General features: G+C 43.4%; 1 long non-coding RNA gene across 1 annotated transcript in view; it reads left to right on the plus strand.

The window, feature by feature from the left end:
* Positions 1-5,061: 5,061 nt before the first annotated feature.
* LOC140455529 (uncharacterized) overlaps positions 5,062-23,691 on the plus strand; it is an 83,729-nt gene continuing 65,099 nt past the window's right edge. Inside the window, exons 1-3 of the long non-coding RNA XR_011952912.1 lie at positions 5,062-5,188; positions 6,174-6,290; positions 12,379-12,521. This is a non-coding gene — a long non-coding RNA (uncharacterized lncRNA). The remainder of the gene's footprint in view (positions 5,189-6,173; positions 6,291-12,378; positions 12,522-23,691) is intronic.

Below are 23,691 nucleotides of genomic sequence, written 5' to 3' on the forward strand. Positions count from 1 at the left end.
ATACTCTATCCCATGCACCCTTATATAATGCAACAGCCTCTTGCGTGGCACCTTGTTGAAGGCCATTTGGAAATCCAGGCACACCGCATCCACTGGGTCCCCATTGTCCACCTTGCTCGAAATGTCTTCACAGAATTCCAAATGATTTGTCAAGCATGACCTGCCCTTCATGAATCCATGCTCTGTCTGCCCAATGGGACAATTTCTATCGAGATTCCCTGCTTTTTCTTCCTTGATAATAGACCAAAGCATCTTTCTAACTACAGAGAATAAACGAACTAGTGTAGAATTCCCTATCTTTTGTCCACCACCTTTTCTTACAGTCCTTCCTTTTCACTGGAATATGTTTTTGCTGAGCACTTCCTAAAATGTCTTTGAAAATTTTTCACTGCTCATCAACTGTCCCACCATAAAATCTTTGTTTCCAGTCTACATTATCCAGGTTCTCCCTCATTCTATTTTAGTTCCCCGTGTTCAAGCACAGGACCAAGGTATTAGATTTTATCTTTACACACTCCATATGTGTTCTAACTTCAATCATACAGTGATCACTTCTTCCAAGAGGATCCCTAACACTGAGGTCATTAATTATTCCTGTCTCATTGCACAGGGGCCAGATTTTGGATAGCTTGCTCCTTGTCAGTTCCATTTCATACTGTTCAAAAAAACTATCATGGATACACTTAATGAACTCCTCATGGCTACCCTGACTGAGCTGGTTCGACCAATCTACTTGTAGATTCAAATCACCCATGGTAATAGACATGCCATTTTTACAGGCTTTAGTTACTTCTTTGATAATTGCCCATCCCAATGTGACATTATTATTTGGCCTACACACTGCGCCTATCAGTGACTTTCTTGTTAACATTTTGAAAGCATCATTCCTGTTTCTCCTAATGTATGGCAATAAAAACAACTACTTGCATTGTATGGAATCTTTCACAATGGCAAATCTCCTAAGGTGCTTCATGGATGATCAAAACATTGATTAAAGAGAATGATTTTAAAATGCATCTTAAAAGAGGATAGAGAAGGTTAGGGAGGGTATTCCACAGACTTCTGTCCTTGGCAGCTCCAATTGCGGAGTGATGCAGGTGGGGTGGGTTGGAAAGGCAACGTGCAAAGGGGAAATCGAGGAGTGCAGGCAGTGTTTAAAGTCTTAAGGACAGAGGAGGTTCTGGACTGAGTCTGTCTGTCATAGACAGTATGGCTGCCTCATGGAATTTGAAGCACCGCAATGGGCCCATGCATGTTATGTTAGTCAAGGATAGTATAACGGTGGCTGAGAGAACATTTGATGAGGACTTCTCTACTGAAGTAGTGTGGGCTGAGTTAGAAACAGGAGAGGGGAGGTCACACTGCTTGGACTTTTTAATAGGCTGCTGCAGAGTTCCAGGGAGGGGGAAGAGAGTATTAGCAAAAATACTCTGGGTAGGAGCGAAAGTAACATGGTGGTCATTATGGGGAACTTTAACTTCCCAAACATTGACTGAAAATGCTATTACTCTAGTATGTTGGATGGATCAGTTTTTGTCCAAGGTGTACGGGAGGGTTTCCTGACACAGTATGTCGAAGGGCCGACGAGAGGGGATGCCACATTGGATCTGGTGCTTGGTCATGAACCGGACTAGGTGTTTGGTTCAGTTGTAGGTGAGCACTTTGGAGAGATTAGTACAATTCAGTTATGTTTAGTTTAGCGATGAAAAGTGATAGGTACGTGCCACAGGTGAAGAATTATCAATGGGGCAGTGGCAATAATAATGCAATTCAGCAAGATTTAGGATGCATAGAATGGGGTAGCAAAATGCAGTGGATGTAGACAATAGAAATGTGGAGCTGGTTTAAGGAACAAATATTGCGTGTCCTTGATTGGTATGTCCCTGTCAGGCAGGGAGGAAGTGATAAGGTAAGGGAACTGTGGTTTACCACAGAAATTGCATCTCTTGTTCAGAAGAAGTAGGAGGCTTATGTGTTGATGAGGCCATGCAGACTTACAGATCACCTCGGAAGGATTTAAAGAGAGTTAAGAAGAGCAAAGAGAGGACATGAGCAGTCTTTAGCAAATAGAATAAAGGAGAACCCTAAAGCTTTCTTTAGGTATGTGAGGAATAAAGGATAGGGTAGGAATAGGGCCAATCAAAGACAGGAGTGGGAAGTTGAGTGTGGACACTATTGAAATTGGAGAGGTGCTAAACGAATATTTCTCATTGGTTTTCACTCAGGAAAATGAGAATATTGCAGACAATAATGAGGTAGAAGATGTTAGACGAGAAAGGATCGAGGTTAGTTACGAACAGGTGTTATCAATTCTAAAAGGATTGAAAGTAGACAAGTTCCCTGGGCTGGATGGGATTTATCTGTGGATTTTCTGGGAAGCTAGGGAGAAGATAGCAAATACTTAGGCTTTGATATTGAGTCGTCATTGCCTACATGTTCAGTACCAGAGGACTGGATGATTGCAAATGTTATGCCCTTGATCAAGAAGGCCAGTAGAGATGACCCAGTTAATTATATTCCAGTGAGCCTTACTTCTGTTGCCGGAAAGGTTTTGGAAAGGATTATAAGAGACAATATTTGTAATCATCTGGCAAACAACAATATGATTTCAGATTGTCAATATGGTTTCGTCAAGGGCAGGTCTTGTCTCACAAACTTCATTGAGTATTTTTGAGATGGTGACCAAGCATATAGATGAGGGTAGGGCAGTTGACGTGGTATACATGGACTTCAGTAAAGTCTTTGATAAGGTTCCAAATGGTAGGCTCTTAGATAAAATGCAGCGACATGGAATTGAGTGTGATTTAGCAGTTTGGATTAGAAACTGGCTTTCTGAAAGAAGGCAGTGAGTGGTGGATGATGGAAAATAATCAGCCTCCAGTGCGGTTATTAGTGGTGTGCAACAAGGATCTGTTTTGGGACCACTGCTGTTTGTAATTTTTTATAAAAGTCTTAAATGCAGGCATAGGTGGATGGATTGGTAAATTTGCAGACGACACAAAAGTCAGTGGAGTAGTGGACAGTGTGGAAGAATATTACAGGTTGCAAGGGGACTTGGATAAAGTGCAGAATTGGGCTGAAGGGTGGCAAATGTAGTTCAATGCAGCTAAATGTGAGGTGATACACTTTGTGAAGAATAACAGGAAGGCAGAGTACTGGGTCAATGGAAACATTCTTGGTAATGTAGATGTGCAGAGGGATGTTGGAGTCCACGTACATAAATGCCTGAACGTTGCCACCCAGGTGTACAGTACTGTTAAGGTGGCATACAGTGTGTTAGGTTTTATTCATAGATGGATTGAGTTCTGGAACCACAATATCATGCTGCAACTTTCCAAAACACTGGTGCGGCCATATTTGGAATATTGTGTGCAGTTTTGGTGCCATATTTCGGGAAGGATGTGGAAGCATTGGAAGAGGTGCAGAGGAGATTTACCAGGATGTTGTGTGGTCTGGAGGGAAGGTCTTATGAGGAAAGGTTGAGCAATTTGAACGTGTTCTCATTGGCAAGAAGGCGGCTAACAGAGGATTTGATAGAGACATAAAAGATGATCAGAGGCTTAAATAGGGTAGACAGTGAAAGTCTTTTTCCTAGGATGATGACATCAGTGTGTATGAGGGGGCATAACTACAAATTGAGGGGTGATAGATTTAAGACAGATGTCAGAGGCAGGTTCTTTTCTCAGAGACTGGTTAGCGCATGGAATCCACTACCTACTAATGTAGTTAACTCAGCCAATTTAGTGAGATTTAAACAGTCCTTTAGATAAGCACATGGGTGATTTCAGGATAGTGTAGGGGGACGAGCTGAGAATAGTTCACAGGTCGGCGCAACATCAAGGACTGAAGGGCCTGTTCTGCGCTGTGTTTTTCTCTGGCTATTGTGCTACAAGAGATTTTTACTGTCTTAAACAGAGTGATGGATCTTGTATTGTGAGCTTACAAAGTGTCACTGATCTCAACCAAACATGTACAAGGTAGCGAATGCTGCCTGACCTGCTGTGCTTTTCCAGCAACACATTTTTCAGCTCTGATCTCCAGCATCTGCAGTCCTTACTTTCTCCATGTACGAGGTAGAGTCAGGGCAATAATAAGAGGCTGCAACAGGAGGGAGACAGGTATCTCCATCCAAAACCCGACTCCTTCTCAACTGTTTTCACCACAAAAACCGAGCGCCTTCCAGAAAAGCATCTGTATAATCACCACAACATTTTGCCCCCACAATCGTGGTATCTGGCTGTGCACGAAGAGCAGTGCAACAGTTTGTACTGGGACCCTGAAACGCTTGGTAAAGAGTCAAATCATCTGAGCATTGAAAGCCCCATCACATTGCATGCATTTTCTCTTGTTTTCACTCTCTTCCTGACTTCCCTTAGTTTTCCTAATGAACCTGCTAAAGTTGTTATTACACACATCTGCACAAGCTGTGAATTGAACCCAGGCCTCTCGTTCAAGATTCGGGATATTTTCACCGCGTCACAAAACATCGACTTGAACTTCCTTTGTCCCTTGCCTGCTAAGTCACACCTGAATCAACTCTGCAATTGGGAGGAAGGGGCGGAACAGGAGGACCGAGTAGCGGCCGGTCCTTTAACCAGAGTGAATGAGGAGAGGGGCCAAAGCATTCTCGGGAGTGAACGCTTCAGGATTGGTCAGAGAGCAAACTATTTTGCAGGATTGATCATTCTCACGACATAGTGGAGCATTAAACGTCTCTCATAAATCAATGTGAGATTTTTAAAAATACTGTAGTTGAAATGTAAATCGGATAACGTACATATTTCCAATCGATTCACACTACTCGAGAAAGAAACTTCTTTTCAAACTCCCAACACAGTTGGTGATTTACATACCTGGCCGGTATGGTTGATTTGGACCAGACAATTTCCATGTTAGACATCTCCATGATTATAACTCGACAAAGCAATTGATAATGATTAATATTTTACCCATCAGTCTGTGCAGATATGAATATTCTCTATAAACTCACTGATCACCTCAGACGCACGCGCAGTTTGGTTTCTATGTAGAGCATGCGCAGTATCACATTGGTCAGGACACAGAGAGACATGGAGCTACTTTGGCCGGCAGCGGCTGCGATCGGCTTCAGAAAGCGGCGCTCAGAGCCGGTGTGTGGGAGCCTCGCCGGGAGAAAGGAGCGGAGAGAATTCACAAGTCCCGGATAAAGGTGAAAAAAAAAACTCGGAAAAGACCCACCAGGCCCGTGTAAGGAGGTGGCGGTCTCTGATCAGGGAAGGGGCCCAGAGTCACGGCCGCCATTTGTTTGAGGGAAGAGGGAGCCCGGGCCTCAGGGCCGCCATCTTGAGAAGGTCAAGGTGCAGGAAGGCGGGGTTATCGGGGTCTGTAGAACAATCAGAGGAAAGGGAAGCCCCATTGTTATTGATTAATTCCACGAACACAGCTTCACTGGGCGATCCTGCAGGAATATCCTCTCTCAGTCCTGCTGGGATGTTTCACCCAATCAGAACCAGTAGCTCTCCTCCTCTCTCAGCTCCCCTTCTGTCCTTCCTGCAGCATCTGTCCCCTGGAACATTGAGCTGCCTGTCCTGTCCCTCCCTCAGCTGTTGTTTCTGTAATACCTGTGATATCCCAGACCCATCTTAGATTACTTCACTAAAGACTTAAATGCACCCGGTGGATTTTTCTTAACATCAGCAATTGTTTAATACTCACTTACAGGTTTTTTATTACATCTTTTTTGAAGCATTTACTTCACATTCAATCATTTGCAATGGTGGGATTTGAACCTGTGTCCAGAGAACACTTGCTGACTTTCTGGATAAATTGTCACACAATAATGGCACGAGGCCATCACTTCGCCTGCTCACAGTTTGTATATTCCAGTGCAACATAAATCAAAACCCTTTCTTCCCACACAATTATTTGATCCTGAACTCTGGTGCTATCAGTCAGTATTTTTCCATGTGTGAACCCTCACTGTATGCGTCTAATTGCTGCCTCTGTCAGTGTCTCTCACTCTTGCAGCTACTCCAGATCCTGAGCCAACAGAATTCTCCACTCCAGAGAGATGAGGCAGCACAGGCCAGGGATGGAGACTAGAATTTCCCAGATCTCTGTGGGCCATTCTACATGTGTAACCCTCACAGCATCAGTCTAATTTCCGACTCTGCTTATTTCTGTGTCTTCTACAGGTACTCGGGGAGTTCCTGACTCAATAGACTTGCCAACTGCTGGTTGGAAAGATGATTGGTCAGCCAGTGAGATGAAAGTCAGGGAGGTCGGGAGCCTTTAATAAATCCTGCTGCCAGGTAAGATCACTCACAGTGCACAGAGCAGAGAGCAATGAGAGGGCTCCAAACATCAGCTAACAAGACATGACATAGACATAGTGATGGAGGGGGAGCAAAGTACAGGCACACCCCAGGCTCATACACCACCCCTACTTTAAGTTTTGTTGCACTGAGACAGCATCGGGAATTCCCAGTTTTCAATCTAGACGTGGGCTATCTTGGTGAGCACCAGGACAACAGAGGGGAATGCAGGCCTCACATGAGAGAGTGGTAATGCTGCCTGGGATCTTTCTGTTCTCTATTCCCTCTCCAACATTGTATCTATGGGTCATCTTGTGGACCAGTGTCTTCAATCATTCTAACTCCTATAACAGTTCCTATCTCTGTCATCCCCTCCCCTCTTACCAATTAATTGACATATTTGAAACCTCCAGTCTAGACGACCATCCGTATCGCTGTAACTTGCTTCAGTCTCTACAACATGCCTTGTCTCGATAGTCTCCTTCTCCAACAACTGGGACATCGGGCCTGTTTCTGTGCTGCATGACTCTTTGTTTGCAGTTTCCTAATTGGAATGAGTTGCATTTGCCTGTGTTTCGCCCATACCCCTTCCAATCTTCTCCTCTCCATGTACCTGCCCAAGTATCTTTTCCATGTTGTAATTGTACTTGTTTTTCCCATTTCCTCTGGCGGTCCATTCCGTCTATGCACCATCCTCTGTGCAAAATGTTGCCCCTCAGCTCCCTCTTTAAATCATTGCTCTCTCACCTCACGTTTATGCCTCAAGCTTCGGACTCGCCTACCCTTGGCTTTTCACCTTATTTAGGCTCTATATGGTTTCATAAACCTTTATAAGGCCACCCCGTAGCCTCCTTTACCCAGGAGAAATATTGACGACAATGTTACAAATATCTCCAACTCATGTACTCAGTGCTCTGACCAATGAAGACAAGTGTGCCAAATGCTGCTTTCCCCACCCTGTCCCCCTGTGATTCCATTCCAAAACAGTGTAACTGCACCCCTTGGTCTCTCTCTGTTCAACAACATTGTCCAGAGCCCAACCATTACCTGTCTTAGTCCTCCCTGGTTTGTCTTAACTAAATCCAACACATGAATTAAATTCCATCTTTCATTCCTTGTCCCACTGGCCCAGTTGATTACCATCCCCTTCGATAACTATATTCCCTGCCCACTCTTCCACTAATTTTGGTATCCGCAAACATACAAACAGTGACTCCTATATTTTTACCCAGATCCTCTATATAAATGATGCACATTGGTGGCCCCAGCACCAATCCTTACAGCACACTGCTGGTCGAAGGCCTCCAGTCTGAACAACTCTCTCCCTCCTCCTATCAAACCCATTGTGCATCCAGTTGGGTCGCTCTCCCTGAACCCATGTGACCGAACCTTACTAACCCGTGAAGCCTGCTCAACCCTTTCAAAGGCCTTGCTGAACCCAGAAACAATGTCTATTGCTCTGCTTCCATCTCTTTTCTTGGTCACATCTTCAACAAACTCAGGCAAGTTTGTGAGGCATGTTTTCCTGCGCACAAAGCCTCTCTAACTGTCTGTAATCAGTCCTGTCTTTCCAAATGCATGTAACTCCTATGTCTCAGAATGATCTCCAACACCTTACCCATCCTTGATTTCTGTCTCCTCAGTCTGCAGTTCCTTGGCTTCCCCTTGCAGTCTTTCTTAAATAAGGGCACAAAATTATTTTCATAGTCAGACAGTCATACAGCACAGAAACTGACTGTTGGGTTGATACCGACCATAATCTTAAACTAACCTCGTCCCTCCTGCCTCTTCCTGGATCACACCCCTTCAAACCTTTCCTATTCCTGTACTAATATTTCAAGCTTTGTAATTGTACACACAATCACCCTTTCCTTGGGAATTTCATTCCACACACAAAACACACTCTAACAGTTTGCTCCTTATGTTTTCTGATTTTAAATCTCTCCCTTCTAACCTTAAGAAATGTAGCCCCTAGTTCTAAAATGACCTGCTGTTGGGAAAAGACAAGTCACGTTAACTCTATCTATATCCCTCATTATTTTATAGACTTCTATACGCTCACCTCTCAATCTCCAGGCTCATGTGAAAAATGTCCCAGACTATACAACCTTCTTTTATAACTGAAACTTTCTATACCCATCACCATCCTGGTAAATGTGATCTGAACCCTCTCCAGTTTAATATCCTTCCTATAACTGGGCAGAGTATTCCAGAATAGGCCTTACCAATGTCCTGTACAATCTACACACGACTTCCCAAACTCCTAAACTCGAATGACTGAACAATGAAGGCAAGTACCATTTATAACCATCCTGTCTCTCCTTGTGGCAAACTTCAAAGAACTACGTACCTGAACCCCAAGGCGTACAACACTACTGAAGACCCTACCATTAATTGTGAAAGCTCGACCCTTGTTTGTTGTAACCTAAATGTATTACCTCGCATTTACCCGAATTGAACTCTGTCTGCAGTTTTTCAGCCATTCACGCATTTCATCAAGATCCCTTTGTAAACTCAGAAAACCTCCATCACCGCCCAGAATGCCACAAATATCACTGCTCAGGCCCCTACAATTTCTTCCCCAGCTTCCCACAATGTTCTGAGATACATTTGATCAGGTCCTGGGGATTTATCTACCTCTATGTTTTAAATCTTCCAACACCGCCTCTTCTATAATGTGGACTCATTTCAAGACATGGAGTCATTGAGATGTACAGCATGGAAACTGACCCTTTGGTCCAACTCCTCCATGACGTTTGTCAAACCCATTTGCCAGAACTTTGTCAATATCCCTCTAAAATCCTGATATTTATATACACATCCAGATGCCTGCTAAATATATTTCTGTTAGCCTCCACCGTTTCTTCTGGCAGTTTATATCATATATATATATATATACCAACCTCTGCAGGAAACAGCTGTCCCTTTGGTCCCTTCTAAATCTTTTCCTCTCACCTTAAAGCTATGCCTTGTAGGTTTGGACTCACCCCCCCACGACCGGAGAAAAGTCTTTATCTATTGACCCTTTTCCATGCTCATCATGATTTTAAGAAACCTTTATAAGATAACTCCTCAGCGTCCCATGTTAAAGTATAAATAATCCCAGTCTCTTCAGCTTTTCTCTGTAGCGCAAACCCTCCAACCCTGGCAACATCCTTATTCATTTCTTCTGAACCTTTTCAAGTTCCACAACATCCATCCGATGGCATTGAGACCAGAATTGCACACAATATTCCAATAGTGGTTCGGCCAAACACTGAGCGCCCCAGACCTTATCCACAGTAAGTTCCAAAGTGAAATATTTGTTTAGGATCTTGTAGTTCCACACGTCGTTGGATTTGTTGATCATTAAGAATACCGGTTTTGTCCCGAGCTCTTCTTTTGCTCTTAATACACTTTGGATTCTCCTTAACTTTATGTGTCAAAGTTATTTCATGTCCCCTTTCTGTATTCCTACAGCCCCTATGCTCCTCAGGGATTCCCTTGATCCAGCTGGCTATACCTGACATGTGCCCCCTTTTCCTTGAGCAGAGTCTCAGTCGACAGCCAGTGTTTCTGAAAACTGTCAGCATTGAGCTGCACACAAACAGGAACATGCTGGTGCTCAACGGTCCTTTTATCTCACATTTAAAATATTCCCAATTGTCAGAATTCCCTTTACCTGCAAATAGACACTCTAATCAACTTTTAAAAAGGTTAATGTCTAATACTATCAAGATTTGTCTTGCCACATTTTATAACTTTAACGTTTGGATCAGGCCTGTCTTTCAGCAAAGCTATTTTCAAACTAATAGAATTGCGGTCACTTTGCCAAAGTGCTCCCTCACTAACACCTCAGTCCTATTCCCTACCTTGTTTCCCAAGGGGAGGTCAGGTTTCGCTCCTTTCTCCAGTTGGGCCATTTACATATTGACTGAGACCTTGTCAAAGGCCTTACCAAACGCCAGGATAACCACATCATCTGCACTACTCTCATAAATAATTTTAGATAACTTTTCAAAAAAACTCAATTGAATTCATCAGACAGGATTCTCCTTTACAAAATCTGTCCTGAATCTGTTCCTTCATTTTCAATGTTGATACATCTTGACCCTCAGAATTGTTCCCAATTTTTACCCAATATCCCTATGGTCAGCAAAGTATTAAAAAGATCCAAAAGGGCCCCAGCAATCTCCTCCCTTACCTCCCACTGCAGCCTGCAATACATTTCATTGGGCACTGGTGATTTCTCCCCTTTTATGCCTGTGAAAGCATTTAATATCTCCTTATTGATCTTAACATGTTCTCGAGTCTCACCATCCTGACTGAAATCCCTGGGCTACAGTGTCTTTCTCCTGTGTGAATACAGATGGGAAGCATACATTGAAGACCTCAGCTACTTCCTCTGGCTCCATGCGCAGATCGTCCCTTTGGTTTCCAACAGACCGCACTCTTTAGCTGGGCATCTTCTTACTCTGCCTCTCGTCATATAATATCTTGTACCTTTTCCTTACTAGTGTCTGCCAAGGAGGTTTCATGGCCATTGAGTGCCCCTCATTTTTAAGGACCCCCTTGCACTCTCTATCGTTGTTGAAGGGCTTCACCTGGTTTGATTGCACTGTATTTTCTTTACCAAACTCACAATATCACTTGATGAGTATTCGCTGAACTTGGTGCCTTTGTCATTCACTGTTCATGGTACACGCTGGCCCTGAATTCTCACTGTATCACTTGAAAATACTCCCTCTTTCCAATTGTAGGCTCGACTGCAAATAGTTCCTCTGAGTCTATATTTTTCAAATCCTGTCTAATGCTAGTAATAATGATCAGTGATAGTGATAATGAAATGATAAGTAGCATTCCCCAAATTTGGACACACAACTTCTGCATGATCCTTAGCTCTTTCCATCATGACTTCAAAACGTACAGAATTATGGTCATTATCCCCAAACACTACCTTATCCTTATCTCTGTCAAAATGTTCAGTACCTACAGCCCACCCTGTCTCTTTAATATCCTCCAGCCGTTACCAAAGGCTTGTACCTTCCTCAAGCCTTTCCATCATATGATATCACTGCAAACTTCTCCAGTCCCCACAGCACTCCTCCATCCTATCCTACAGCACCTCACTCCCATGAACCTTCTACCATCCCTATAAACCTCCTTATTTGTATAAATCCCTCCAGCTCCCACAGCCATTCCTGCCCATCCTCCCTTTGAAGCCACATGACCGTTCCCCAGATCTGTAACCTTGGCCAATCTCTGCAATCTTATCTATCTCTGTGACCTCCTCCCATCACTACTAGCCTTCTTAACTCTGTAACCTCCTGCAGTCACTAAAATCATCCGTGAATGTGTACCATCCTATTGAGGACTGTCACCTCTTCCAGTCCCAACAGCTCTCTCTACCTGTAACCTTGGCCAGTCTGAAGAGTCCTTACTAATTCTTCAACCCTCGGTATTGATAACTTCATCCAGTTTCGATAACTGAGAAGAGAGGAATGAGAAGGCTCCAAACCTCTGTTAACAAGACATGACATCGATACAGATCTGGAGGGGGAATACAGTACAGGCCCACCCCATGCACAATCCCCATCCCAACTTTAAGTTCTGTTGTACTAAAACTTGCTACACTCCAACACTGCACCTTTGGCATGTTTTGTGGACTGGTGTCTTCAATAATTTTTAACTCCAATAACAGTTTGTATCCCTGTAACCTCCTCCTATCCCAATAGTCACTCCACGTATTTGAAACGTACTGCATTCCAGGTTACTATCCCTATCACTGTAACTTGCTTCAGTGTCTACAACATGCCTTATCTCGGTTGTCTCCAGTTACTGGAGGAGGAGACCGAGTCATGCAGCACGAAAATATTTCCTTCGATCCAACTCATCCATGTTGACCAGAGTCCCTGACCGAGTCGCATTTCCCTGCATTTGACCCAAATCCCTTCAAACCTTCTCCTCTCCATGTTTCTGCCCAAATCTTTTTTACATGTTGTTATTGTACTTTTCCCTACCACCTGCACCATCCTCTGTGTGAAAAATGTTCTCCTCCAATCCCTTTTAAGTCTTTCCCCTCTCACCTTATATTTATTCCCTCTAGAACATAGAAGACGGCGGCACAGTACAGGCCCTTCGGCTCTCGATGGGTTCCACAGGTTGGCGCAACAATGTGAAGCCCAAGTAGCCAACACTATTCCATTCTCATCCATGTGACTATCCAATGACCGTTTAAATGCCCTTAAGGTGAGCAGATCTACTCCTGTTGCAGGCAGTCTGTTCCATGCTCCTACTACCCTGAGTAAAGAAACTATCTCTGACATCTGTCATATATCTTTCACCCCTCAATTTAAAGCTATCCCCCCTCATGCTCGGTATTGCCATCTGAGGGAAAAGGCTCTCACTGTCCAATCCATTTCACTTTCTGATTATCTTAATATCTCAATTAATTCATCTGAAACGTCTTCACTCAAACAAAAACAGCTTCAAGTTCCTCATATCACATTCCCTCCATACCAGGTAACATCCTAGTAAATCTCCACTGAGCCTTTTCCAAATCTTACACATCGTTCCTCTAATGGGGTGACCTATCTGCTCTGTCATTTCCTGGCCTATCCCTGCTGCCCTTCTTGAACAAAGGAACCACATTTGCTATCCTCCAGTCATTCGGCATTTCATCCGTGGTCAGCAATGTATTAAATATATCCACCAGGGCCCCAACAATCTCCTCCCTTACCTCCCAAAGCAGATTGGGATACATTTCATTCAGAGGGAAGGGAGACCTGGAGCCTTCAAGAAATCCTGCAGCAAGATAGGCCCACTCACAGTGAACAGAGCAGAGAGCATTTCAGCGATCGATCTTTGGTATGGAGGACATGACATAGGTACAGAGTTGAAGGGTGAATACAGAGTGTGATGGTCCCAGGCTCAATCTCCACTCTCTCGTTTACTTTCTTCTCTGCTGTATTGAGTCTTCCTTTGTCAATATAGGAAGTTGACAGTTATCAATCCAGGCCTGTGCTGTCTTAGTGAGGATCAGTACAAAAGCGGGGAAAGCAGGCCTCCCCCAAGGAGATGGTTTTGAATCCTGGGATCTTTATATTCCACACTTCCCCCGATCACGCTAACTTTTGTCATGGGATGGAGTCATTCATTAAGGAAACGTTCCTTTCGGTCCAACTTATCTGTGCCTGGGCCATGAATGCTTGTAATTCCCAGAAAAGTTCTTTTTTCTATAACCTTAACCCTGCCCACAATCCCACTATTAATTTGATCCCTACTCCAATTCTGATGATTCCTCATATTTGTAAATTGCTCTAGTCTTGATAACATGCCGAATCTCAATAATCTCATCCTGCACTCAGTACAATAATCGCTATTTCTGTGGTTTTTCACAATAACTACAGTCCACCCTGCCACTGTAAAATCCTTTTCAGACCCTTTTCCAGTCGCCACAACACTCCGCATCTCTGTTTGCTCCTCTGAGCACCTCTAACACTCTCACTTTGTGTGGCCGGTAATCTGTGTGAATAACCCTTGGCATGTGGATGGACAATATGGTATGTGAATAATCCTGTCGCCAGAGAATGGTCAATACTGTGTGAGAATAATTCTGTGGTCTGCGGTTGGTCAATTCTGTGTGTAAATAATCCTGTTGGCTGAGAAAGATCAATACTATGTGAAAATAATCCTGTGGCCTGAGGATGATCAATTCTGGTGTGAATAATCCTTTGGCCTGAGGGTGGTCCATACTGTGTGAGAATAATCCTGTGGTCTGCGGTTGGTCAATTCTGTGTGTAAATAATCATGTTGCCTGAGAAAGATCAATACTATGTGAGAATAATCCTGTGGCCTGCGGATGATCAATTCTGTGTGTGAATAATCCTTTGGCCTGAGGGTGGTCCATACTGTGTGAGAATAATCTTGTGGCCTGACATATGTCAATAAAATGTGTGAATAATCCTGTGGCCTGAGGATGATCAATACAGTGTGAGAATAATCCTGTGGCCACATGCTGGTCAATAAAGTGTGTGCATAATCGTGTGGGCTCAGAATGTTGAATATTTTGTGTAAATACCCGTGTGGCTTGAGATTGGTCAACACAGTTTGTGAATTATCCTTTGGCCTGTGAATGGTCAATACTGTGTGTGAATAACCCTTAGCCTGAGGATGGTCCAAACTTTGTGTAATTAGTCCTGTTGCCTGAGGTTATTCAGTACTATGTGTGAATAATCCTGTGCACTGTGAATACTCAACACAGAGTGTGAAAAATCCTGTGTCCTGAGGGCAGTCAATACTGTGTGTAAATAACCCTATGGCCTTTGAATTGTAAATACTGTGTGTGAATAACCATTGGCCGAAGGATGGTCAATACTGTGTGTGACTAACTCTTTGCTGAAGGATGGGTAATACTGTGTGTGAATAATCCTGTGGCCTGTGGATGGTAAATGCAGTGTGATAATAATCCTGTAGCCTGTGAATGGTCAATACTATGTGTGAGTAATCCTGTGGGCTTTGCATGGTCAATATTGTTTGTAAATAAGCCTTTGGTCTGAGGATAACCAATACTCTGTGTGAATAAGACAGTGGCCTGTGAATGGTCATTACTGTGTGTGAATAATTCCGTGGCCTGTGTACTATCAATGCTGTTTGTAAATAATCCTTTGGCCTGAGGATGGACAATACTGTGTAGGAATAATCCTTTGTTCTGTGGATAGTCAGTACTGTGTGTGAATATTATTCTGGCCTGAGGTTGTTTAATACTGTGTGTGATTAATCCTGAGGCCTGAGGCTGGTCAATAATGTGTGCGTATACTCCTGTGGCCTGAGGATGTTCAATACTGTGTGTGTATAATCCTGTGGCCTGAGGTTTGTCAATACTGTGTGTGAACAATCCTGTGGATTGAGGATGGTCAATACTGTGTGTGTAAAATCCTGTGACTTGTAAATTGTCAATACAGTGTGTTCATTAATGCTGTAGCCATAGGCTGGTCAATACTGTGTGGGAATAATCCTGTTGGTTGAGAATGTTGAATACTGTGTGAGAATACTCCTCTAGCCTGAGGTTGGTCAGTACAGTGAATGAATGATCCTGTGGTATGAGGATAGTCAATACTGTGTATGAATAATCCTGTGGCCTGTAAATTGTCAAGACACTGTGTTCATTACTCCTGTGGCCTGTGAATCGTAAATACCGTGTGTGGAAGCCCCTTGGCCTGAGGATAGTCAATACTATGTGTGAACAATCCTGTGGCCTGAGGATGGTCAGAACTGTATGTAATTAATCCTGTTGCCTGAGGTTGTTCAATACTGGGTGTGAATAATCCTGTGCCCCATGAATGGTCAATGGTGTGTGTGCATATTGCTGTGGACTGTGAATGGTCAATACTCTGTGAATAATCCTATGGTTTTAGGATGGTATATACTGTGTATGAGCAATCCTGTGGATGGAGGATGGTTGATACTGTGTGGGAATAATCCTTTGGACTGTGCATGATCAATGCATTGTGTGAATAATCCTGTGGACTGTTAATGTTCAGTACCGTGTGTATGCTCAATGCATTGTGTGAATAATCCTGTGTGCTGTGAATGTTCAGTACTGTGTGTATGCTCAATACCATGTGTGAATAATCCTGTGGACTGAGGCCAGTCAATACTGTGTGTCTCTAATCCTGTGGCCTGTGAATCGTAAATACTGTGTAAATAAGTCTTTGCATTAGGATGGGCAATACTGTGTGTGAATAATAATGTGGACTGTGGATTGTCAATGCTGTGTGATAATCATCCTGTGAGCCGTGGATGGTCAATATTGTGTGTTAATAATCCAGTGGCCTGAGGGTAGTGAATAATGTGTGCGAATAATCATGTGGATTGAGAATGTCCAATACTGTGTTGGAATAACCTTTTGGCCTAAGAATAGTCAATACTGTGTGAGAATAATCCAGTGGCCTGAATATGTTCAATACTGTGTGTGACTAATCCTCTGGCCTGAGGATGGTGAATACAGTGTGTGAATAACCCTCTGGCCTGAGGATGGTGAATACAGTGTGTGAATAACCCTCTGGCCTGAGGATGGTGAATACAGTGTGTGAAAAATATTATTGCCTGAGAATGGTCAATAAAGTGTGCGAATAATCCTGTGGCCTAAGGTTGGACAATACTGTGTGGGAACAATCCTGTGGCCGGAAGATGGTCTTCACTGTGTGTGAATAATCCTATGGCCTGACAATGGTCAATACTGTGTGTGAACAATCCCGTGGCTTTAGGATAGTCAATACTGTGTGGGAATAATCATGTGCCCTGTGAATGGTCAAGACAGTGTGTTCATTAATCCTGTGTCCATATGCTGGTCAATACTCTGTGTGAATAATCCTGCTGGCTGAGAATATTGAATATTGTGTGTGTATACTCCTGTGGCCTGAGGTTGGTCAATACTGTGTGTGAATGATACTGTTACCTGAGCATGATCAATACTGTGTGTGGTAATCCTCTGGCTTGTGAATGGTCAATACTGTGTGTGACTAATCCTTGGCATGAGCATGATCAATACTATGTGTGAACAATCATATGGCTGTGAATGGTCAATACTGTGTCAGAATAATCCTGTGGTTTGAGGATGTTCAATACTGTGTGGGAATAATCCTGTGACCTGTTAATTGGTAAAGAGAATGTGTTCATTAATCCTGTGGCCTCGGATTGGTCAATACAGTGTGTGAATGATCTCATGTCCTTAGGATGATCGATACTGTGCGTGAATAATCCTGTGGCCTGTGAATGGTCAATACTGTGTGTGAATAACCCTTGACCTGAGGATGATCAATACTGTGTGTGAGTAATCCTGTGGACGGAGGATGTTCAATACTGTGTGGGAATAATCCTGTGGCCTGAGGATGTTCAATACTTTGTGAATACCCCTGTGGCCTGAGGATGGACAAAACTGCGTGGTAATAATCCTGTGACCTGCAAATGATCAAGACAGTGTGTGCATTAATCCTGTGGCCGTAGGCTGGTCTATACTTTGTGAATAATCCTGGGCTGAGAACATTGAATATTGTGTGTGAATACTCCTGTGGCCTGAGTTGAGTCAATACTGTGTGTGAATAATACTCTGGCATGTGAATGGTCATTACTGTGTGTGACTATACCTTGGCCTGAGTATGATCAATACTTTGTGTGAATGATCCTGTGGCCTGAGCATGGTCAATAGAGTGTCAGAATAATCCTATGGCTTGAGGATGTTTAATACAGTGTGTGCGTAATCCTCTGGGCTCAGAAAGGTCAATAATGTGTGTGACTAATCCTGTGGCTTCAGGATGTTCAATACTGTGTGTGAAAAGTCCTGTTGCAAGAGGATGGTCAAAACAGGGTGAGAATAATCCAGTGGCCTGAGAATGGAAAATACTGTGTGGGAATAATCCTGTGCCCTGAGGATGTTCAATACTGTATGTGAATAATCCTGTGGTCTGAGAATGGTCAATACTGTGTGGGAATAATCCTCTGACCTGTAAATGCTCAAGACAGTGTGTTGATTAATCCTGTGGCCATATGCTAGTCAATGTTGTGTGTGAATAATCCTGTTGGCTGAGAATGTTGAATATTGTGTGCGGATAATTCTGTGGCCTGTGGTTGGGCAAGACAGTGTGCGAATGATCCTGTGGCCTAAGGATTATCAATACTGTGTGTGAACACTCCTCTGGCCTGAGGATTGTCAATACTGTGTGGGAGTAATCCTGTGGCCTGAGCTTGGTCAATACTATGTGTGAATTATACTGTGGCCTGAGTGTGGTCATAATCTGTGTGTGAAAACTCCTGTGGACAGAGGACGGTCAATATTATGTGTGCATAATCCTCTGGCCTCTGAATCATCAGTACTGTGTTTGAATAATCCTGAGGCCTCAGGATGTAGAATACTGTGTTTGAATAATCCTCTAGCCTGTGAATGATCAATGCTGTGTATGAGTAATGCTGTGGACTGTAAATGGTCAATACTGTATGTGAAGAATCCTATGGTTTTAGGATGGTCCATACTGCGTGTGAGCAATCCTGTGGACTGAGGATGGTCTATATAGTGTGTGAATACTCCTGTGCACTGTGAATGCTCAATACTGTGTGTGAATAATCCTGAGGCTTGAACATGGCCAATACTGTGTGGGAATAATCCTGTGACCTGACGTTGGTCAGTTCAGTGTGTGTATAAGTCTGAGTACTGAGAATGATCAATACTGTGTGTGATTAATCCTGTGGCCTGAGAATGGTCTATACTGTGTGTGATTAATCGTGTGGACTGAGAATGATCAATACTGCGTTTAAATAATCCTGTCGCCTGAGAATGATCAATACAGTGTGGGCATAATCCTTTGGCCTGAGGATGGTAAAAAGCGTGTGTAATTAATCCTGTTGCCTGTAGTTGGTCAATACTCTGTGTGAACTTTCCTGTGGCCTGTGTCTGTTCAATGCAGTGTGTGAATAATCCTGTGGACTGAGGATGGTCAATACTGTGTGTGAATAATACTGTCGTTTTCAGATGGTCAATACTGTGTATGAGTAATCCTGTGAACTGAGGATGGTCAACATTGTGTGTGAATAATCCTTTGGAATGTGAATGGTCAATACAGTGTGTAAATAATCCTGTGGCCCATGAGTCATCAATACTGTGTGTGAATAATCCTTTGTCTAAAGATGGGCAATAGTGTGTGTGAATAATCCTGTGGCCGTATGCTGGTCAATACTGTGTGTGAGTAATCCCGTGGATTGAGGATGGTCAGTAGAGTGTGTGAATAATTCTGTGCACTGTGAATGCTCAATACGTCTTGTGAATAATCCCGAGGCTTGAACATGGTCAATACTGTGTGGGAATAATCCTGTGGACTGAGAATGTTCAATACTGTGATTGAGTAATCCAGTGGAATGAGGGTGGTCAGTATTGTGTGAGAATAATCCTTTGGAATTTGAATGGTCAATACAGTGTGTGAATAATCCTGTGCACTGTGAATGCTGTATACTGTGTGTGATTAACCATTTGTCTAATGATTGTCAATACTGTGTGTGAATGATAATGTGGCCTGTGGATGGTAAATGCTGTGTGTTAATAATCCAGTGGTTTGTAGATGGTCAATAGTGTGTGGGAGTAATTCCGTGGCCTGAAGATACACAATGATGTGTGTGAAAACTCGTGTGGTCTGAGGATGGTCAATACTGTGTTGAAAGATGCTGTGGACTGTGAACGGTCAATACTATGTGAGAGTAATCCTGTGGACGGAGGATTGTCATACAGTTTGTGAATGATCCTGTGGCCTGAGAATTGTCAATACAGTGTGTGAATTACCCTTGGCCAAAGAATGGTCAATACTGTGTGTGAATAATCCTTTGAACTGTGAATGGCAAATACACTGTATGAATAATCCTGCGGCCTGAGGATGGTAAATACTGTGTGAATAATCCGATGGCCTGTGAATTGTCAATACTGTGTCCGAATAGTCCTTTGCCGAATGATGAGCAATACCGTGTGTGAATAATAATATGGCCTGTGGATGTTCAATGCTGTGTGATCATAAACCTGTGGGCTATGGATAGTCAATATAATGTGTTAATAATCTCTGGCCTGTGCATGGTCAATACTGATTGCAAATAATACTGTGGCCTGTGGATGGGCAATACTGTGTGTGAATAATCCTGTGGTTTGAGAATGGTCAATACTGGGTGTGAATAATTCTGTGATCTGTGAATCAGCAATACTGTGTGTGAATAACCTTTGCCTGTGGATGGGCAATACTGTGTGTGAATAATTCTGTGGCCTGAGGATGGTCAATGCTGGGTGTGAATAATCCTGTGGCCAGAGAATGGCCAATACTGTGTGGGAATAATCCTATGGCCCTTGAATGTCAATACAGAGTACGAATAATCAAGTGTCCTGAGAATGGTAAATACTGTGTGGGAATAGTCCTGTGACCTGCAAATGGTCAAGACATTTTGTTCATGAATCCTCTGTCCGTATGCTTGTCAATACTGTGTGGGAATAATCCTGTCGGCTGAGAATGTTGAATATTGTGTGTGAGTACTTGTGTGGCCTGAGGATGGTCAATACTGTGTAGGAATAATCCTGTGTCTTGAGGATTGTCAATACTGTGTGGGAATAATCCATGGCCTGAGGATGGTCAATACTGTGTGGGAATAATCCTGTGACCTGTAAATGGTCAAGACAGTGTGTTCATTAATTCTGTGGCCGTAGGCTGGTCAATATTGAGTGTGAATAATCATGCGGCCTGAGGATTTTCAATACTATGTGGGAACAATCCTGTGACATGAAAATGGTCCAGACAAAGTGTTCGTTAATCCTGTGCCATGTGCTAGTCAATACTGTGTGTGAATAATCCTGTGGACTGAGAATTGTCAATACTGCGTGGAAATAATCCTGTGACGTGTAAATGATCAAGATAGTGTGTTCATTAATGATGTGGCCGAATGGTGGTCAATACTGTGTGTGAATAACCTTTGGGCCAAAGGATAGTCAATACTGTGTGTGTTAAATATCCTGCTACCCAAAGTTGTTCAATACAGCGAGTGAATAATCCTATGGCCTGTGAATGGTCCACACTCTGTGGGAATGATCCAGTAGCCTGAGGATGGTCAATACAGTGTGTGAATAATCCTGTGGCTTTAGAATGGTCATATTCTGTGTGGGGAAAATCCTGTTGACTGAGGACGGTCAATGCTGTGTGTGAATAATCCTGTGGCCTGTGAATGGTCAAGACTCTGTGGGAATCATCCTGTGGCCTGAGGTTGGTCAATACGGTGTGTGAATAGTCCTCTGGTCTGAGAATGGTCAATACTATGTGTGAAAAATGCTGTGGACTACAAGACCATAAGACATAGGAGTGGAAGTAAGGCCATTCGGCCCATCGAGTCCACTCCGCCATTCAATCATGGCTGATGCGCATTTCAGCTCCACTTGCCAGCGTTCTCCCCGTAGCCCTTAATTCCTCTAGACAACAAGAACCTATCAATCTCGGCCTTGAAGACATTTAGCGTCCCGGCTTCCACTGCACTCCGTGGCAATGAATTCCACAGGCCCACCACTCTCTGGCTGAAGAAATGTCTCCGCATTTCCGTTCTGAAATGACCCCCTCTAATTCTAAGGCTGTGTCCACGGGTCCTAGTCTCCTCGCCTAACAGAAACAATTTTCTAGCATCCACCTTTTCAAAGCCATGTATTATTTTGTACGTTTCTATTAGATCTCCCCTTAATCTTCTAAACTCCAACGAATACAATCCCAGTATCCTCAGCCGTTCCTCATATGCTAGACCTGTCATTCCAGGGATCATCCGTGTGAATCTCCGCTGGACACGTTCCAGTGCCAGTATGTCCTTCCTGAGGTGTGGGGACCAAAACTGGACACAGTACTCCAAATGGGGCCTAACCAGAGCTTTATAAAGTCTTAGTAGTACATCTCTGCTTTTATATTCCAACCCTCTTGAGATAAGAGACAACATTGCATTCGCTTTCTTAATCACAGACTCAACCTGCATGTTTACCTTTAGAGAATCCTCGACTAGCACTCCCAGATCCCTTTGTGCTTTGGCTTTATTAAGTTTCTCACCATTTAGAAAGTAGTCCATTCCTATATTCTTTTTGCCAAAGTGCAAGACCTCGCACTTGCTCACGTTAAATTCCATCAGCCATTTCCTGGACCACTCTCCCAACCTGTCTAGATCCTTCTGTAGCCTCCCCACTTCCTCAGTGCTACCTGCCTGTCTACCTAACTTTGTATCATCGGCAAACTTCGCTAGAATGCCCCCGGTTCCCTCATCCAAATCATTAATATATAATGCGAACAGCTGTGGCCCCAGCACCGAACCCTGCGGGACACCGCTCGTCACCGGCTGCCATTCTGAAAAAGAACCTTTTATCCCAACTCTCTGCCTTCTGTTAGATAGCCAATCCTCAATCCATCCCAGCAGCTCACCTCGAACACCATGGGCCCTCACCTTGCTCAGCAGTCTCCCGTGTGGCACCTTATCAAAGGCCTTTTGAAAGTCCAGATAGACCACATCCACTGGGTTCCCCTGGTCTAACCTACTTGTTACCTCTTCAAAAAATTCCAACAGGTTTGTCAGGCATGACCTCCCTTTACTAAATCCATGTTGACTTGTTCTAATCAGACTCTGCTCTTCCAAGAATTTAGAAACCTCATCCTTAATGATGGATTCTAGAATTTTACCAACAACCGAGGTTAAGCTGATTGGCCTATAATTTTCCATCTTTTGCCTTGATCCTTTCTTGAACAAGGGGGTTACTACAGCCATCTTCCAATCATCTGGGACCTTTCCTGACTCCAGTGACTCTTGAAAGATCTCAACCAATGCCTCTGCTATTTCCTCAGCAACCTCTCTCAGAACTCTAGGGTGTATCCCATCGGGGCCAGGAGATTTATCAATTTTAAGACTTTTTAACTTTTCTAGCACCATCTCTTTTGTAATGGCAACCATACTCAACTCAGCCCCGTGACACCCTTTAATTTTTGGGATATTACTCATGTCTTCCACTGTGAAAACTGACGCAAAGTACTTGTTAAGTTCTCCTGCTATTTCCTTATCTCCCATCACTAGGCTCCCTGCATCAGTTTGAAGTGGCCCAATGTCTACTTTTGCCTGTCGTTTGTTTCTTATGTACTGAAAGAAACGTTTACTATTATTTCTAATATTACTGGCTAGCCTACCTTCATATTTGATCCTCTCATTTCTTATTACACTCTTTGTTATCCTCTGTTTGCTTTTGTATCCTTCCCAATCTTCTGATTTCCCACTGTTCTTAGCCACTTTATAGGATCTCTCTTTTTCTTTAATACATTTCCTGACTTCCTTTGTCAGCCAAGGTTGTCTCATCCCTCCCCGGTTAATCTTTCTTTTCTTGGGAATGAACCTCTGTACAGTGTCCTCAATTATACCTACAAATTCCTGCCATTTTTGCTCTAGTGTCTTCCCGGTTAGCCTCTGCTTCCAGTCTATTTTAGTCAGTTCCTCTCTCATGCCCTCATAATTACCTTTATTCAACTGTAACACCATTACATCAGATTTCGCCTTCTCCCTTTCAAACTCCAGACTGAACTCTACCATATTATGGTCGCTACTTCCTAAGGGTTCCCTTACTTTAAGATCTTTTATAGAGTCTGGTTCATTGCAAAGCACTAGGTCCAGAATAGCCTGCTCTCTTGTGGGCTCCATGACAAGCTGTTCCAAAAAGCCATCCTGTAAGCATTCCATGAATTCCCTTTCTTTAGATCCACTAGCAACATTATTTACCCAGTCCACCTGCATATTGAAGTCACCCATGATCAATGTAACCTTGCCTTTCTGACATGCCTTCTCTATTTCCCGGTACATGTTGCGTCCCTGGTCCTGACCACTGTTAGGAGGTCTG

Source organism: Chiloscyllium punctatum, chromosome 30 (genome assembly GCF_047496795.1).
Source record: "Chiloscyllium punctatum isolate Juve2018m chromosome 30, sChiPun1.3, whole genome shotgun sequence".
NCBI lineage: Eukaryota > Metazoa > Chordata > Chondrichthyes > Orectolobiformes > Hemiscylliidae > Chiloscyllium > Chiloscyllium punctatum.